Source organism: Mastomys coucha, unplaced genomic scaffold, assembly GCF_008632895.1.
Source record: "Mastomys coucha isolate ucsf_1 unplaced genomic scaffold, UCSF_Mcou_1 pScaffold6, whole genome shotgun sequence".
NCBI lineage: Eukaryota > Metazoa > Chordata > Mammalia > Rodentia > Muridae > Mastomys > Mastomys coucha.
This window is the reverse complement of record NW_022196912.1, coordinates 92,199,712-92,219,211: the sequence shown is the minus strand read 5'-3', so window position 1 is coordinate 92,219,211 and position 19,500 is coordinate 92,199,712. Positions and strand designations below refer to the sequence as shown.

The following is a 19,500-nucleotide window of genomic DNA, read 5'->3' as shown; positions in this document are numbered from 1 at the left end:
TCAAGGATACAGTACAAATGTTGGCAAGTCCCTGTGCCAACTACTGAAGAGGTAAGCAGGTGTTATAGGAAGCATGGGGAGTTGAAATCAGGGATTTCTGGGTCCTGAACCTGAGTTATGCTTCCTTACTTTGTGTCCACATGTATAGTTTCTCTGGGCCTCAGTTTCCCTCTCTGTTAAGTACTCCTAGTAGCATAGAATTATTTAATGAGCATCTTGAGTAATCTATCCAATCCTTGCCAACTTGCCATTGATTAGTATTAGATCTAATACTAATGCAAGAGCCCAGGCTTTGCTAGTCAGCCACACATTCTGAATCAGAATAAATTTCTGCCTCTTTGTGTACATTGTAGGCCCAACTCCCAGGCATTCTCAAACACTAATAAATTGGGTGTGTTCTATTTGAAAGGAAACAATAGCATTTGTCAAGTCTTTCACAAATAAACCAATATGCTAGAGGCTACAGTTCTACAAATAAAACCCACATTCCTCTAAAATGAAAAATTATGTTCAGAGACCACAGAGGAAGGAAAGGAGCCCCCTACGGTCTCCTGTCTTCCTTTTCCTAATCTCTTTCTAATTAGAAGTCCCCTGAGTTCCTACTCTTCTCTAATACTTCCAAAGACCAAGAATAATACACCTAGAGAAAAAGACCAGGAATACTGGTCGTGTCATCTGACTTTCTTGGCATTTCCTTGGGAGGCTGAGGGATTGGGGGCACAGAAAGTCAAATAAAGGGAAGTCATGAGGTCTCCTTGGTCTCTAATTGCTTCCATTACAAAAGAAAGAACTGCAGATCACTGAATTTTCTTTCAGCCCTGTCATATTATATGAAAATTTTTCTTCCCAATCTTCTGCTTGCATTAACCTACTTTATAGATGCACCACCTCTACCTGGATCATTGTTTCCAGCCTTGCTCTTGAAACACACACAGCTGGTGAAGAATCTGCCTAATGTGCACATCTGCCTCAGGGATTTTTGATTACTCTTTAAATTCCAAAGTAATATTTGTATCAGAGCCCTCAAAGTCTAGCCGCACTCCCAGCATCGTCTCCTATCTCATGACTACAAATCCCAACACTTTGAGCAAGCAGGACTTAGAATTCCTCTCTTTCCATATGCTCTTCCATTTGATCGGACTGACCCCCACACAGAAGCACCCCCACACCTCCTCACCAACACTCTCTTCAAAGTTTATCTCAAATAGCACCTTCTCCAAGACCCTGTGGAATAACTTGACCACAGTGTTTCTCATGCAATGTCGTAACCAGTTTCCTGAACAGAAGAAGGTTGCCTTTCAGTCTGGCCAAAGACTTGGTACTAATGCCATCACTGGTATAGGTGAAACTTGAGAAAGGGGCAGTTTTACCAATCCATACTCTTATTGGATCCTGTAGGAAAGTGGAATCACTTGGGGTACAGTTGGATGAGCATATGGCAGCTCACCCAAGAGTGACCCTCTTTTTTTTTTTTTTTTTTTTTTTTTTTTTTTTTTTTTTTTTTTTTTTTTTTTTGGTTTTTGTTTTTTCGAGACAGGGTTTCTCTGTGTAGCCCTGGCTGTCCTGGAACTCACTCTGTAGACCAGGCTGGTCTCGAACTCAGAAATCCGCCTGACTCTGCCTCCAAAATGCTAGGATTAAAAGCATATGTCACCACTGCCCGGCTAAGAGTGACCCTCTTTTGCTTTCTTTGTATGGGTCAAATTAGAGAAACTTTTCTAGGAAGGATAAATATTTTGGTATTCAGACACTAGGCAGCCTAGTGGCCAAAGTGCTGTGAATACTCAGCTAGTGGCTTTTAGTAATGCCCCTTGCCCAACAAGACGTTTAGGTTTGAGAAAGAGGACATTAATCTTTTACCAAGTAACTCTCAAAAGAGCTCTTGGGACCATTCAACAGACGTGTCACAACATGTTTTCTATACACATCCCCCAAACCCAGCTAAGTACCTAGTACAGAAAGGCCGTCAAAAAATAGTGCCAGGTGGCATTTATTTCCTGTTTCCTACCCCCTTGTTTGTTTTAGGATGAATTGGCCCAGGTGTTAGACTAAAGTAAACTTCTACCCTCATCTCCCAGAGTGGATGGAACCACAGGTGAGCCTCTTCACCACACCTTAATACTACTTCCTGAGTGCCTAGTGTGTGCAGGTAACTTGACATAATATGTCATCAGTTCCCCAGAATTTCTATGAAAGATAAAAATTATTAACTGGACTGAAAAGATGGCTCACTAATTAAGAGTATTTACTGATCTTATAGAGGATCCGTGTTTGGTTCCTAGCACCCAAAAGAAGTCCAGTTTCAAGGGGTCTGTTGTTCTCTTCTGGCTTCCATGGACCCCTGCACACAAGTGGTGCACATATACACACTCAACATACACAAAATAAATAAATAATTTTTTTTTCCAGACAGGGTTTCTCTGTATAGCCCTGGCTGTCCTGGATCTCACTCTGTAGACCAGGCTGGCCTCGAACTCAGAAATCTGCCTGCCTCTGCCTCCCAAGTGCTGGGATTAAAGGCATGTGCCACCACTGCCCGGCAAATAAATATTTTTTTGTACATAATTTATTTTTTATTTTATGTTCATTGGTGTTTTGCCTGCATGTATGTCTGTGATGGTGTCAAAAACCCTGGAATTGGAGCTACAGACAGTTGTGAGCTGCCATATGGGTGCTGGGAATTGAACCTGGGTCCTCTGGAAAGGCAGCCAGTGTTCTTAACCACTGAGCCATCTCTCCAGCCCCAAAATAAATGGATACTTAAAAAATAATAATAATTATTGGCTGCATTGTATAATGAAAAGAACCAAAGCTAGATGCTAAATGTTGTGCCTCAGATAATCTACTAATCGACAGAGCAGCTGGCATCTGACCCCACATATGTGTGACTGTGAAACCAGTGTTCCTCCCCCACACTACATAAGTTCTTAGTGTACATGAAGTACAGTCTCTCTGACTGTCCACTCATCTTCATCTCTATCTTGGTCTCTCTCTGGTTCCACTCCCCTGGATAGATACTCATCACTGGTCCTGAAGCCCATGCCTGAGTGCGCTTGAGCAGGCATGTGCTCTAGAACGAGGCCTCCTGGCTTCTCTACGTTGTCACAGCTGCCTGGTTGCTTTCTATTTTCCTTATACTCTGTCTCACCTGTGCTGACTTTCGGACCCAGTGAGTACTTGAAAAATATCGATCACATGCTATCAGTAAACACCCCAGAGTAGAAACAACACAAGTCAGGGACAGGAACCAAAGCCGATCCCTTGGCAAGGCCCTTGGGTGCTGAATGAACCAGGCTCAGTCAAGTCTGGAGCAGGAAAGAGCAGCCTTTTTTGCTCGCAATGTGCCCAGGGAGCTGTTCAGGGCAGGGTGACCCTGGCGACAGAAGCTCTTATATCTCCCAGGGTCTTGTAAGCCCTAGCAATCTCTGTCCTCCTCTGCCTCCTCCCCACCGACAGCAGTTATTAAGCAGCCTAATTATTAAACAAGACAGGTAGAAGAGAAAGGTAGGAAGTTGGGGGGGGCTGGAGGGGGGGTTGAATTGAGCTTTTTAGAAAGCCAGAAAAATGACTGTGCATGTGTAACACCTCACTTGGAGAACGAAGTGGATGGTCCTGAGCCAGCCAGGTGCATCGTTAAACCTGTGGGGAAGAGATAGGAAAACAGACCGTTTTTCTCTCCCAGTCACAAATACTGTGAGCTCAAAGCTGAACTGCCAGGACTCCAGAATAAATCCTGTGGATTTATTCTCCCAACAAGGCCAGAGAACTGACAGACTCTCAAGCAAGAATAATGTCCGTTCAAGGTAATGCTTAGGATATCCTAAGCATAATGACATTCTATTAGCAAGTTGACAATAAGCTCCATTGACAGTGAGAAGCCGTATTCTCCCTTGGTTTTTAATTCTAGGATGGAGTCCAGTGTCTGGCACAGGATGGATGCTCAGGAAATGCTTACTAGAATCAGATGGTGCAACTTCGTATTCCACCCAAGGATAGCGCTGACTGAATGAAGGACTGTGGGCATTAGTGAGTGAGAAATGCAGTTAAACTGTACCCTTGACAGGAACACAGGTTTCTGCAGCCATGGTGCAGGCTTTCTATTTCGGAAGTCTGCATTCTTTTCTTAATTTCATCTTGTCTTTGTCCCCTAAAAGACAGACCTTCTAATAAATAAATATGACTGCTAAAAGAAAGGAAAAAGAGAGAGAATTCTGCCGGCTTTTCTTCATCTCCATATACTCTCAGGTAGTCCCGAACCTCCAGGCTGTCTAGGTGTTCCCTTCTTTGCACAGGCCTGGCTGGGATTGTTACAGGAGCCGAGATCATTTGCCTCCAGCTTTTCTGATCCCTTCCCTTCCACCCTTTACAGTTTTCTTTGTTCTTTGTCTTCTCCGAGTAATTCTGGACTCAGTGGGCTCAGCTGTGACCTGCTTCTACAGATCCAGCAAATCTCAGTTCCCCAGGCTTAGCACCTTTACATAGAAAGCACATCTGGTGGGCTGAGGGTGCATCTCGGAGGTAGAGCTAGCAGGCATGAGATCCTAGATCCCCAACACACACACACACACACACACACACACACACACACACACACCTGAAAATCATCACGGGGAGCCAAGAAATGATGTGGGTGTTAAATGGGGTGGGGTGGGGTGATGTGTACTTAGGTAGGAAGGCAAGAGCCTTGCTTCACAAGGAGTCCTAAGTGGAAAGATGCTGAGAGCTCTCACACATCCTTTCCCACTGGCAGGTAGGTGCAAGCCACTGCAGGGGCTTCATTTGGAACTGAAGTATGCCTCTGGTGCTTTTTCTCAAGACACAAATGTCCACTGCACAGCTGAGAAAACTGAAACTGAGAGCATAGGTGACTTCCTGCCCTCCCCCAACTCCCAGCTGTGTGCCTCACCTTGAGGCTGCTCTCACTGGAACACACAGAGCCTTTTATCACACAGAGGTGGAGCTGTTTACTAATGTCGTTTCCTGCTCAGGTTTCTCGGTGCTCTCAGGAGACAGAAACCACGCCTTTCCTCTTTGTGACCCAGAAGGATAAAGCCTTCCATACACTTCCCTGAGGTCACCCTGCTAATACAGGTACAGCGGGTTCAAACCCAGGTCTCTCCCCCAACCCCCATTCTCTATCCCTAGCACCCTTCCAGAACACTTTCTGAAAGAAAACGGGCTGAGGACTTATAAAATGTCAATCAAGTATTTGGTAAGTCCATAAACTACACAAAAAGTCATTTTTCATTTTTTAATTAAAAAAAAAGAAAGTGGGCTAAGGATATAACTCAATAGTAGAGTGTTTGCTTAGTTTTCTCGATAAAGAAAAGCAAAACAAAGTCCTCCAAACCTTTGCCTTCTGTTGTCAGGAATCCCAGGCAATACTCAGAGATGAGCCGGGGTCACATTTCTTTCTTTCTTTTTTTAAACAGTTTGTTTGTTTGTTTGTTTGTTGTTTGTTTTTTGTTTCTCGGGACAGGGTTTCTCTGTGTAGCCCTGGCTGTCCTGGAACTCACTCTGTAGGCCAGGCTGGCCTCGAACTCAGAAATCCACCTGCCTCTGCCTCCCAAGTGCTGGGATTAAAGGTGTGTGCCACCACTGCCTGGACGGGGTCACATTTCTTATCCCTGGACCTGAAATAGCTGGACACTCAGATCTACGGAAGCAGAACCTCCAAACACTAGTCTCCACCATGGTCTCCCTGCTAGGTGTGAACTAATTCCGTGAAGTAGATTGCTATGAGAAAGCATCACCCTCACCACTTGTCAACGAACGCGTCACTCGTTCAGGCAACAAGTGAAAGCAATCACAATGTATTACTATGTTCCTAAGCCTTTGTTCTCGCTGCATAATGCAGCTGTCCTAGCACTCAGCATTCTTTTCCTTCTGTCTCCTGGAGTTGCTGGACTTACCAGCAAGTACCATCATGCCAGCTTTTTGTGCTGCTTGGGGTCAAACCCAGGGCTCTCTAACACATACCAAGACACTTGCTCTGCCATGGACTTATGTCTTCAGACTCGCATCTCTGTCTCTGTCTCTCTGTTCCTCTGTCTTCTCTCTTTCTGCCCCCACCCCTACCCCACCCCCAGGCTGGCTTGGAACTTACTATGTAGCCCAGGCTGGCCCCAACTCATGGCAACCTCCTGTTCTTTTCCCAGGTGCTTTCCAGGTGCTGGGATTACAGGCATGTACCACTATGGCTGGCTTTTTTCTCCTTTAAAGAGACCAGTGCCCCCCAAAAAGTCGGCAAGGCATAAACACATGGTTTCAGAAGCTTCCAGAATGCTATAGATATTTTGAGGGCATAAACCAAGTCTCCATCAATACAAAGAAAATTGCAAAGGTGACTTATGTACTTTATTCTTTTTTTTTTTTTTTTTTTTTTTTTTTTTTTTTTTTTTTGGTTTGTTTTTACTGTCAGACCCTTAAGTCCTGGAATGGGTCTGGTCTCAAAGGTAACTTTTAAATCAGTGAGTGACTACACAGTTCATTAGGTAAAAACTTGCTAAATGATTAAGTAGCAGATGAATTTTCAGTTTTCTTACCCACCAACCCCTGTCACTCAAAATAAACCTAGAACATGTGCTCTGTCTCTGAGGACACTGAACTCCTTCTCTTAACTTAAAAAAAAAAAACAGATAGATAGATAGATAGATAGATAGATAGATAGATAGATAGATAGATTAGGTGTCCCGTGCTATCTCCCGCCAGCAGGAACAATGCGGCACACACAGGATCCTTCTGCAGTACAAGCTTTAATGTATCTTGAGAGCGAGATCACAAGCTTCAGTTGAGGAGGACCCCGACTATCTCAAAACCCTTCCCTTATATAGAGCTCTATGCCTGCCTCAGACGTGGCGACTCATAATAGGCTGTGAGACAATCAGGCCATTTGACGTGACCAAAGGCACTCCGCCGCAGATCGTTGGGATTTACAGGCACACGCGCACAAGGCGTTTTTATGCTAACGGCAAGCCAGATGTCATCGCCATCTTGTAATGGCGATGTGCTTACGACGTGGCTTCCCACAATTAGGTAGATCGATAGGTGAGAGAGATTGAGAGAAAGAAAGAGCGATCTGTTGTCTGTTGCTGGGGATTATACCACTGGGTAACAACAGCATGCACTTTTTAAATTTAAAAAGTACCCAGAAAAAGAGGAAGGAAGGTAGCCTGTGAGTCTGTTGTGAAGACAGAACAAACTCCACAAATATATAAAATAGAAAATCCCCTTTCTCCTCCATCCTGCACTCTCCAGAGCTAATTGCCATAGACAATGTGATACACAGCACTTATCCAGACATGGAGGCATACATCAGTAAGCACAGCAAGTCAGACGCAGGAAGCCAAAGTTCAAGGCCAGCATGAGCTACTTAGAGAGCATCTCAATCAAATAAAATGTAGAGTAGAGTAGAGGCACGGATAAACATTCGTCTGCCCCTTGCTTATCGTGTATTCTAAGAGGCCATTCTCTCCAAAGGCCGCTGTATTTGTTAGGGTGTGTGGCTGGCACTGCCAGTGTTTTGCTCATATCTCCTTAGAAACCTTATCATTTCTACATATAGCAGCCCAACTTCTGATGGCCAGTACCTCTACCTTGCTGTATGTTTCTCTCCAGCCACCAAAGCCAATTTGACTGTAGCTGGTTGTCGAAGTTCTTGGGAATGGATGTGCACTGGGAAAAGCCTTAACTCAAAGCCATTGGAGTGGAAACACTTCAGCTTTCTGGATCTCAGCTAGAATGGTCTTTAGCATGTGCTTGGCACTACCTGCACAATTTCCCTGAAAGTTTAAACTCCAGTCACTCCAGTTTATGGTGCAATAGGCAGCCTTTACTGATTGCCTGCCATTCCGTATAGCACCTCCCATTGTAACCACTTAAGCTTCTCAAACATGTACCTTGTACTAGTCATGTGGTCTGCTTCTGGGGTAAGATAAACAAAGATGTGTTCTCATTTGTTTCAGCATTTTTATTATGGCCATTTAGAGGTTTTGTAGGTGTTTTGATATGTGGGACCAGCAAATCAACACGCCTCCTCACATATACTAAGCACGTCTGGTTCTGCCACCAAGCTACATCTTCAGTGCAATGGTTTCAGATAGAAATAAGACTACGGGGCTGGTCAGATGGCTCAGCAGGTAAGAGCACTGACTGCTCTTCCGAAGGTCCTAAGTTCAAATCTCAGCAACCACATGGTGGCTCACAACCACCTGTAATGAGATCTGACGCTGTATTCTGGTGTTCTGGTGTGTCAGAAGACAGCTACAGTGTACATGTATAATAATAAATAAATCTTTGGGCCAGAGTGAGCAGGGACGGAGTGAGCGGAATTGACCAGAGCAAGCGGGGCTGACCAGAGCAAGCAGAGCCAACTGGAGGGAGCAGAGGTCCTAAAATTCAATTCCCAACAACCACATGAAGGCTCACAACCATCTGTACAGCTATATAGTATACTTACATACATAAAATAAATAAATAAATCTTTTTTTTAAAAAAAGAAAGAAGACTACAATAAGATATTTATGCACATAAATACTGGCACATGTTTCTGAGTTATAAAAGGCCAAAGGGAATTCATAATTAATATTTAATAGTCTCAGTGGCTGGGGACATAGGTTATTGGATAAAATCTTTATTATTCAAGCATGTGGGATGAGGTTCAGATTCTTAGAACTTGTAAAAATGCTGGTAGACATGGCAGCTTCCCATGTAAATACTAGGTAGGTAGACATGATGGCCCTCCAAGTGTTCTCCAGCACTTGGAGAACAGAAGTTAGAGATGAAGAATCTCCAGGGGAAGGAGCCTCACTACACTACCTATATTGGTGAGCTCTAGGTTCAACTGAGAGATCCTGCCTCAAAGAATAACACAAAGAGGGATCAAGGGTCACACCCAAAGTTAGCCTTGGGCTTCCATGTGTACATGCATTCCACACCTACATGAGCACCCCTACATGTGAACACATATGCACACACACCACACACATACACATTTATTAATTCCCTTACTGACAGCATAGTAGATTGTATTTTAGAACTCCTTTGTCACAATTAGATAGTATAGATAATTTTTAATTGATCAGTTAGACAAAAATCTACATACTCTAAAGGCCTGTATCTCATTTTAACTTATATTGCTTTAATAAATTCCAGCACTTGGGAAACAGGGGCAGGCTAATCTCTGAGAATTCAAGGCTAACATAGTCTTCAAAAAGGGTTCTAGGACAGCCAGGACTGTTATACAGAGAAACCCTGTCTTGAAAAAGATAAAAGTAAGCAGGGTGGTAGTGGCACACACCTTTAATCCCAGCACTTGGGAGGCAGGGGCAGGCAGATTTCTGAGTTTGAGGCCAGCCTGGTCTACAGAGTGAGTTCCAGGACAGCCAGGGCTACACAGAGAAACCCTATCTCAAAAACCAAAAAAAAAGGAAAAAAAAAAAGATAAAACTAGATAGATAGATAGATAGATAGATAGATAGATAGATAGATAGATAGATAAAAATAGATCAGGATGATAAGTGTTGCCTGTACTTCAGGTGGTCGTGGGAAAGAGAACACACAGAAAACACAGTAAAGTCTAGACATAATTAGCTGACGGTATAATCTTATCAGCAATATAGTCAGTGAGTACAGACATCCAAAGTAGATGCCTCCCTGTAGTTTTCTCTAGACACCAAGAGCAGAAGGTGGGGCATACTCTGTATATAAGGAAGTCAAGTTAGGCCTGGGAAAGCTCAACATTTTTATGTCTTAGTTTCACCATATTTAGTGTTTTACTGCCTTTCAGAAGGACTTTTATATACAAACACCATGTTTCTGTCTAAGGTGATATTACCAACTTAGTATTACCACGACTTTGTGCATGCTTGGTAATGCCCTACCAATGAGCCCGTGCTTAAGTTTTCATCTCTATGTTCCTGCCTCAGCCTACTCACTTTGGGAATTATAGGTATGTGCCACCTCTCTAGACTTTGAAACAAATTAGAAAGGCCAGCTATCACCAGACAATAAGTGCTGTGCAGCGTGAGCTTTCTGGGGAGCCAGCCTCGCTAGAGAACAGTCCTTGCCTGTGACTTCTGTCTGTTTGGCTCCAATGCTGGGTGTGACCTGAAATCACAGTGAAAATCCACTGCTCTAAAATGATCTACTCATATGCTCAAGGAAGACTTACATCACTTCTGTGATTAACCACACTTTGCCCATTTTCTACTGAACTAGCTTTGCTTTTTGTATTTACTGTTGTCATTATTATTATTAATTTACTTAATTTGGTTTTTGCAAGACAGAGTTCCTCTGTGTAGTCACTCTGTTCCAGTGCACCAGGCTGGCCTCGAACTCAGAGATCTGCTTCCCTCTGCTTTTACTGGGATTAAAGGTGTGTGTTGCCATTGCCCTGCTTGTATTTATTTATTGAAAAACATTTATAGGTGGATATTAACCTTTTATTTGTTATATGTATTGTTTACAGCTTTTAATTTTTATTCAGTCATATGCCTAGTTATTTTTATTTGTAATTTGTAATTATATGCCTTCCTTACAAAGGCTGATAATTCCTATTTATAAATCATAAATATATCATATTTCAGTTTAGTCTTTTATTACCTTAAAATTTTCATATTTTTGTACTTTTCTCTTTCTTTCTTCCTTTCTCTCTCTCTTTCTTCCTTTCTTCCTTCCTTTCTTTCTTCCTTCCTTCCTTCCTTTCTTTCTTTCTTTCTTTCTTTCTTTCCTTCTTTCTCCTTTCTTCTTTCTGAAAGAAAGGCACTAAATTCATAAGATTTACAATGTTGCCCAGGCTGGGCATGAACTTTTAGGCTCAAATAGTCCTCCTGCCTCTGACTTTCAAGTTGTTGGGACTTCAGGCATGGCAAGCACGTCTGGCTCTCAACTTGGATTTTTAACCTATCCAACATTTAGTTGTTGATGATATGAAAAGACCTGACCTGGGAGTTTCGTCCTTTTTCCTGCTCCTAACAGAAGGATGTTTTTACAGTTGCATTCTCTATGCAGACTATGTTAGAATTTTATCCCATCTCATCAGCCTCTCTCAGCAAGGACATCTTGTGTGTGCATGTGCGTGTGCGTGTGAGTGTGTGCGTGTGGGCTGCAAGAAGGGAGGCAATACAGCTGCTGTGTAGCCATTAAGCAACTATTGCCCTTCTTCATCAGTTAAACGAGAAGCTGGACCAAATACTTGAGTATCTTCCTGAATTAGTAATGTTAAGGTTTAAAGTGTCTCCATCCTTCTGGCCAAAGGGAGCTCAGTTTCATGTGGGAGAAAATAGAATCTTGTAGCAGTAGCTGCTAAAGGACATTGAATATTTGAAAGTGAGACCAGGGATGAAGGGGAGGGGCATCCCTTGCTCCTAGACTGAACACCCTGGCTATATTTAGCTAGATCTACACCTGCAGCAACAGGCTTCCTGCAACACAGAGCCAAGAACGGGGCTGGTTTTCTGTGAAATAATGAGCTTCTCTCTAAGGAAAGGGCACAGGGCTACGGCAGCAGTATCTTGGCTACAGAAACTCCTTTTCTGTCTTTTTTAATTAAAAAAATTGTTGGCACTTATTAATTGCACAGAATAATGTGTTCTGTTGTGACAATTTTATATATGCCTGTACGGTACCCTGGTTGCATCCATCCACTCGGTACTTTCTTTTGATCTCCCTTCCTCCACTCCTTTCTTCTTCTCTAACAGTCTCTCTGAATTCTTTCATGTGTTTTTGATATTTTCTATTTGTAACAGAATCTTGTGTAGCCCAGGTTGGCCTTGGATGTGTCATGCTACCAGGGCTGAATCCTGGCTCGTCTTTTTGTTGTATACTGGGATTACAGGTGTGGACCACCACACCCAACTTAATGTCATGTGTTATTTATTTTTATAATTTGTTATAATTTGGTGTGTGTGGGGGGGGCAGCATATGTATGGGTGCCCTCAGAGACTAGACAAGGGCCCTGGAGCATTAGATCCCTTGGAACTCACATTCCATGTAGTTGTGAGCCATCTAACTTAGGTGCTGAGAACCAAGTGTTTCTGAAAGAGAAGCACGTGTTCTCAACTGCTGAGCCATCTCTCTAGCCCTATTTATTTACTTTGAATTCTTTATGGAGTCCATATATAAGCAAAATATAGAATAACTTGTCCTTCTAAATATGGTTTATTTCACTTAACATGATTTTCTCCATCTCCATCCATATCCCTCCAAAGACATGATTTAAATATTCTTTATGGCTAAGTGATACTATCTAATAAATGTACATATTTTCTTTACCTGTTCATTTATTGGTGGACAGGAAATTATTTGTCTTGTTTATTTTCCAAAACAGTTTCTTTTCTACTATGATGATCACATTTGAGTTTCAGTGTGTAGCAAACTTGCTATTCTGCTTAAGCCCTCTTAGTTACTGAGACTGTAGGTTTGTTTGTTTGTTTGTTTCATTTTTCAAGACAGGGTTTCTCTGTTTAGCCCTGACTGTCTTGGAACTCACTGTATAGAGCATGCTGGCCTTGAACTCAGAGATCCACCCACCTCTGCCTCCTGAGTGTTGGGACTTTAAAGGCATGCACACCAGTACCACCTGGCTGAAACTCCTTTTCTAAAGCCCTGGCATTAGAGAGCTTGCTAGACCTGTTCTGGCAACCCACCCTTGAGCAAGGGCATCGGCAGGGAGGGAGCCCATACACCTGGTATGGTCTCAAGTTGTTTCAACCATAAACTCAGAGATGTTTGATGTTCAACCACTCAAAAGAAGTGTAAAGATTCACAGATATCAGATAATCCAGGATTCCTAACAAACTTTCGGACCAGACTTAATCTGTGTTATACCTATCTCACTTACTTTAAAACATTTTAACATAAGCTGGATCACACTGGTAACCCAGCACTTGAGAAAAAAAGAGGAGTCAATGTTTGAGACCAACCAGGGATATGAACAACACAACAAGCAGCAATCCAGCATTGTCAGTAAGCCATCTGTGAAGATGAGGCTGCGCTCTACTCTAAGTTACTCCAAGCTGCACTAGACCAGCTGTCCTGGTCCTAAAAGACATCATTTGAGTGCTGACCCAGAGCAGGATGACTGCATCTGTCCAGCATGAACCATGAGATACAGACTGACAGACAGCATCCATAAAAGTAAAAACACCACCCCTAGACTTATCAAAGTAGTGTGGGAACACACGGGCACAGCGTATATCACAATCAGTGGCTGCCAAGATGGCTCAGTGATGAAGAGCCCTGGCTGCTCTTCCATACGACTCAGGTTTGATTTTCAGCACCCACATGGTGGTTCTACAAATGTTAGTAACACCAGTATCAGGGGATCTAAGGCCTTCTTTGGACCTCCATGAGTACCAGGCATGTGTGTAGCACACAGATATACATGCAGGCAAAACACTCAAACACATGAAACAAAAATAAGATAAAATAAAGAAATGTAGACCTCTTAAGAAAACCAAGCCAAGTATCCTGTCAGACACAACAGGTGAGAGGTCTGAGAGATGGCTCAGCAGTTAAGAGCCATGGCAAAGGCCAGTTTGGTTTCCAGCATATAAACTAAGCACCCACAACTGCCTATAACTCCAGCTCCAGGGGATCTAAGACCCTCTTCTGACCTCTGCAGACACCCATATACAATATGGTGCACACATGTATGTGCACACATACACAGATTAGATAGATTAAATAGATAGATGCTAGATGCTAGATAGATAGATAGAGATAGATAGATAAATAGATAGATGGATAGATAGATAGATAGATAGATAGATAGATAGATAGATAGATAAAACTAGGCTTGTGAGCCAAGCACTTTTACCCATAAAACCATCTTGCTCACAAGCCTAGTGGTCTAGGTCAAGTCCTCGAACTCACATTAAGTGGACAGAGAGAACTAATTGCAGAATTGTTCTCCAGCTGCCACACACATGCATGGCTTGTACATCCACAGGTATCCATATGCTAATAATAAATACAAATCGAACAAACAAACAAACAAAAGAAGAAGAAAGTACCAGTCAAAGAAAGGTTGCAATAGCCTCCCTCATTTGACACATTAGAAACAAGGACACTTCCTGCTGCCTTGATGATGGTCCCACCAGTCTGTCATCTGACCACATGGTGTGTGCATCAAGGGAGCAACCCAACAGGCAGAGAACTTTCAAGTGTCCCCCAGGGTTTCAGCTCACCACAGTCCCCACTGTTTGACATGACCTACTGGAATTGTTGATCATCCATCTGTCAGTCTGTCCATATATAGGACCTCATGTCTGTGCTATTATACCACTGACTGAAGTTCAACCCCATAGACTCTGCTGCTTAGCTCTTCAAGCCTGCAACAGCTCTTCAGCTGAGGTGATTAATAGCTAAACACCTGCAGGGACTCTTTGCATCTATAGCTGCTCTCTGCCTTCGCTTTCAGGAAGATGTCTTTGAACTCTGCCGCCTTAAAAAAATAAAATAAAATATTCTTGTAGATATTCTGTAAAATATATGACATATCTCAGGAAGAAAAGTTCAAGATCTGAGAGTTATAATATAGTTGTAATATAGTAATTAAGATTGGAATAGAACCTATGATTGACAAATGGCCAGCTATCAAGAGAAATTGGGACAGCAATTAGTAAATTGTAGCCAAATGACACCACCCAGTATAAATTTATTGTTATTCACTATTCCACCATGTTATTCTGACATAGTGGAAAGACACAAACATGTCTGTCTGTGTTTCTGACATAGTGGTCACAATAAACAAGTCATATCTACTCTATAGTCTATTTGTTAATATTTGGGGGTCTCACAAAAGGCATATGCTCTTCAGAGATGAATAGAAACCGAAAGGCTGTGAACAGAATGCTAAGTGACGCCACCGTCATTCCACATTATGAATGTCCTGACCCCTTGGTTCTCTCCTGAGGAATCCTAGGCAGCATAAAAGGACTATAATCTGTGAATAATCCTCCCAACTGTGCATTACTGGCACCCAGGTTTCCAGAAACCCCTGTGAAAGCAGAGCTTTCATCTGCCGGGAGTTGGGCAAGGACCCAGCCAACTCAGTGAGGAGCAGCCTGCAGCAGGCCAAATCCTTTCGCAGCAAACCGTTTCTTCCCCTAAGGAAACAGCAAAGACCTGCCCCAGACTCCAGACACACCCATTCACTCTGCCTTTACAGCACCTTGGCCTTCCAGCTACTAAATCCTGGTTAAGAAGGCCATTACTGCCAGATGGTGGTGGTGGTGGTGGTGCACGCCTTTAATCCCAGCACTTGGGAGGCAGAGGCAGGTGGATTTCTGAGTTCGAGGCCAGCCTGGTCTACAGAGTGAGTTCCAGGACAGCCAGGGCTACACAGAGAAACCCTGTCTCAGAAAAACCAAAAAAAAAAAGAAGAAGGCCATTACGGTGATGTTTTCCAGAACTAAATAACTGCTGCTCTAAAGCTTGCTCCTCAAAATACCCCCGAGATTTACCTCTAAACTTTAAAACAAACAAAAAAGTGGGTTGTTATTGCTAATAGTGTTGTTGTTGTTGTTGTTGTTGTTCTCTTCAGAAAGATTTCCTCGGGTCAAACCTCAGTTCTGGCCCAAGCTTCCTGAGTACTCTGCCTAAGCAGTTTCAGAAGCTGGTGGCCCAGGCCAGCCATGAATGATGGCACTTAAAAGTGCTCTTTCATCTAGCTGCAAGTACTTGGTAACCACTTCACCCTCCGGGGGAACCGGTACAAAGGGGGGCCTGGCCAAGAACAAGACCCAAGGACAGAAAGAATAGAATGTCTCCCTTCTAGCTTGTTCTTTCTTAATTGTTTAGCACCTGGAAACCTGAGTCAGAAGGTGAGAAAGTGCCGGCGGTGCGCACACCTTTAGTCCCAGCACTTGGGAGGCAGAGGCAGGCGGATTTCTGAGTTCGAGGCCAGCCTGGTCTACAGAGTGAGTTCCAGGACAGCCAGGGCTACACAGAGAAACCCTGTCTCAGAAAAACCAAAAAAAAAAAAAAAAAAAAAAAAAAAAAAAAAAAAAAAAAAAAAAGAAAGTACAGAATGGACCCAGCACATAGACAAACGTTCTCTCTCTCCATCAACTTCCTTCCGAGAAAAGCTGGAGAAGGTATGAGGACCAGACAGGCAGGAAGCTGTACAGACACGGATGTGTGACGAGGGGGAGAGATTAGACAGGGACAAGTTCCTTCCAGCCTTGGAGATTCCTGAATACACTCAGTTCACCCATGTTGGTGGATAGTGAGGCCGGTGCCAGGGCTGGAAGCAGAGTGGATCTCTGCCCTTTCATGGGCCAACACAACAGGTTGTGTGTAGGGCTAAGGGGTCCTGCGACTGCTCCACCACAGGGCTCAGGCTGCTCTCTGTAGCTGGAATGGAGAAGCCTCAGGACACCGGAGCTTGGGGGACGCAATCTGAGGTTCTGGGAATAGCCAGAGCTGGCTCAGGGGTCCCGGCCTGCACAAAGGCCAGGACCATCTGGTTCTTGGACTCTTGGGCACCCAGGCACCGCTGGATGCTGCAGAAGAGCTGAGAACAGAGTTGGGGCCTGCGGGCTGGATCTAGCCTGGGGCCGAAGGGGAAATGAGGGGAGAGCTCCATCTGGATCCCTCTGGGGAGAGAGTCCTTGGCTTGTTTGGTGGGGCGGCTTGGCTTGGTGGAGGCTGGGAGCACTGAGAGGCCTTCTGCAGGAGATTAGAAAGCCTGCTCTTTAGGCGAAGGCCTTCTCCATTGCTCTCCACTGCAGATCCCGATGAAAAGAGGCAGTCCATGGTTTTAAGACATTTATTGACATGAGAGAAAATAGATGAATAAAGCCGTACCCCATTTCTCAGAGCGGGCCTGAGGTTAAATACCTTTTGCAGGGAGGAATGTCTGGAAAGGGGAGTTTATTGGCTAAGCCTCCAGGCCTTTAGGTACCTCATTAAAATGGAGATGTCTTGAGGCTATGTGACCTTGGGTCAAGTCGTCTACCTGTGGAAGGGCTTGGGGCATTTCCCTTACTGGACTGATGGCCACAAATCTATGGAGGGCTGCGGTCCCGTGTCAGGAGCCTAGTGTTCGGGAACCAGGCATCCCTCAGGGTCACTAGGGTTTCCAACCTTAGCTCAACCAGGAACCAGGTTGCCTTTTCACGGTCCTACAGTTGTAGACTCCTGGGACTCTGCCCCGGGGCACTTCTCACTCAGCCCGTTCCTACTTGGACTAGAGCGAGACTCATTACCAGGTGGTCCTGTTACCTAAGCGCACAAGACAAAGAGGTTTAGGAGCATAACTTATTGCAGAAAAAAAAAATGGCCTTCCTCCTGGATCGACAGGCTTCTTTCTCTCCTCAAAACCTGATTTGATCCCCCTTCCTTCCTCCATTCACACACGGTCTTGGGTTTTCTAATAAATAGCAGCAGGGCTATTTTTCCAAGAGCTCGTATTTACTGCCTGGTGGAAGCATTAAGGTGTCAGCTGCCTGACCTGGGTTCTAAGTAGAGAAGCCAAATTTAACCTGTATTCAAACAAAGGATTCCATCTTTAGAAGCTCATTTGTTTTGACCTCTGCAGCTGCTCAGGGTTGGAGAAGGCACTAGGAACATTCTCTGTATTGTTTTGTCTGTTTGGTTGGTTGTTTTTTTTTTCTTGTACCTTTCCTTTATATCCAGGAAATGGTCTGCCTAGTTCAAGTGCACATTGGGAACTACCCCAGCAGTGCTAACTTCTTCTACTTCTTGCCTAATAGTTGGGTTAAGATATCCGAAGAGAGAGATGTTTCCTGTATGCACTCCCTTGCTATTTGCGGCTATTCGCAACCACAAGTCCCTCAACTGGTGCCCTGTGAGCCCTTAGACTCAGCACGCCTCACTGTAGCACAGCAGTTGGGGGAAGCACCTCCAGCTCTGAAGAGAGCAGAAATTCTACAGTCACCTTCACCCAGTCCCCCAGTCTCCCCCACACCCCCACATCCCCACATCCCCACACACCACCACCACCACCACCAAACATTCTCTCTGGTTTTGTTTACTGAGCCTGTGGATCCTCCAGGCTGTGAGACCATGGGTACGTTAAATCTTTGAGAATCAACAAGGGGATCCTAATTATGTAATTATGATGATAAGTAACTGGGAAGGTTTGCAGAGGTTAAACTAGATGTGTTCCATAATAATGCTGAGTAGGGTTTAAAAGTCTGTTTAATGGAAGAGAAACAGAGGTGTGGGCAGGAGCACAGTATGGCTGGAGAGATGGCCCCGGGATGGAAGAGCATTCACTGCTCTTCTAGAGGACCCCTGGTTCAGGGAACACTTGGGAAGTGACGTTAGAAGAATCAAAATCCTTGACAATGTAGCAACTTTGAGGGTCATCCGGGACACATAAAATCCTATCTCCAAACAGAAACAAAAACATTTAAAAACAAAAACAACAACAACAACAAAAAACAAAACAAAAGACAATAACCTAGCTTAGCTTCTCAAACTGTTTAAGCTGGAGAGGAACTTTTCAAAAAATTCCCTTAGAAATCCAGAATGCAGGCATCTACAGTGGCCCCCGATAGCCTGTAAAGGAATCTTAGTGAGAAAAAAGGGAGCGTTCTGCCCTCCGAGGTGTTAAGTACTTCAAAGGTATCTTCGAACCATCAAGGAAATTTGGCGCTAGATACACACAACGGGTTGTCAGGAAACGTGTGTCCCTGTGGAAGATTCGGGCTGTAAAGCTTTACACAGCTGGAAACAAACAGTTACACCTGCTCCACAGCTGCCTGAGCTGACACCCCCACATCTACTCTGTGGTTGCCCAGGAAATAACAGTGCAGAAAACTACCACTGTTTCGGTCTGAATGAATTCTGTGTCTGGCCTCTCCCATCTCAGGACCTTCTGTCTTCTTTAGCCAGGGCGCTCTGAGGAGATTGACAGGTCAGGTCTGTCCACAAAAAGGTTAACCACGGGGCTGTCACCCAGGTGATTGCTTAACCGTAGCCCAGACTCCTATTTACTGGCATATATTTCTTTGCGTTGACAATCTTGTCCGAGTCTTTTAACGCCTGGCTGGCCCTGTTGGCGTTTACTTGACCATGTTTTGAAAAGTGTATTCAGTGTTTGTGGTGGTAATTGGCACAGCACCACGGGCTGGTGATACAGCGGCGTGATGGACTGAGGCAATCTGAGCTCGGCAGCACATTTATTTTGCATGGCTTTTTGCTTCTCCTGTTGCCGCAAGTAGAAGAAAGACACAGGGCCCAAGGCCTTGTAGACACGCATGTGCGACCTGTGGAAGCCGAGCTTCTTGGCTGGGATTTCCCCAAGGGCTCAGTGTCGGCCTGTGACATTTCTTCAGGTTCAATATCCATCTGAGGGAAGCCCTGACAGGAGGGTGGATGTCAGCAAAGCCACTCTCATAAGACCCAGAACAAATGAATTCTACAAAGAGGGTGCTACACTCAGGGACTCAGCCTCATCACAGTTTTGGTGAAGACCCAAGGGACAGAGAAGTGGAGAGCTTCATGGTGGTTTTTTTTTTTTTTTTT

At 44.1% G+C, this 19,500-nt stretch overlaps 1 pseudogene; it reads right to left on the bottom strand.

Moving 5' to 3' along the window:
• The window catches only part of LOC116081059, a 73,268-nt pseudogene extending 54,034 nt beyond the window's left edge, over window positions 1–19,234 (bottom strand).
• Window positions 19,235–19,500: the final 266 nt, after the last annotated feature.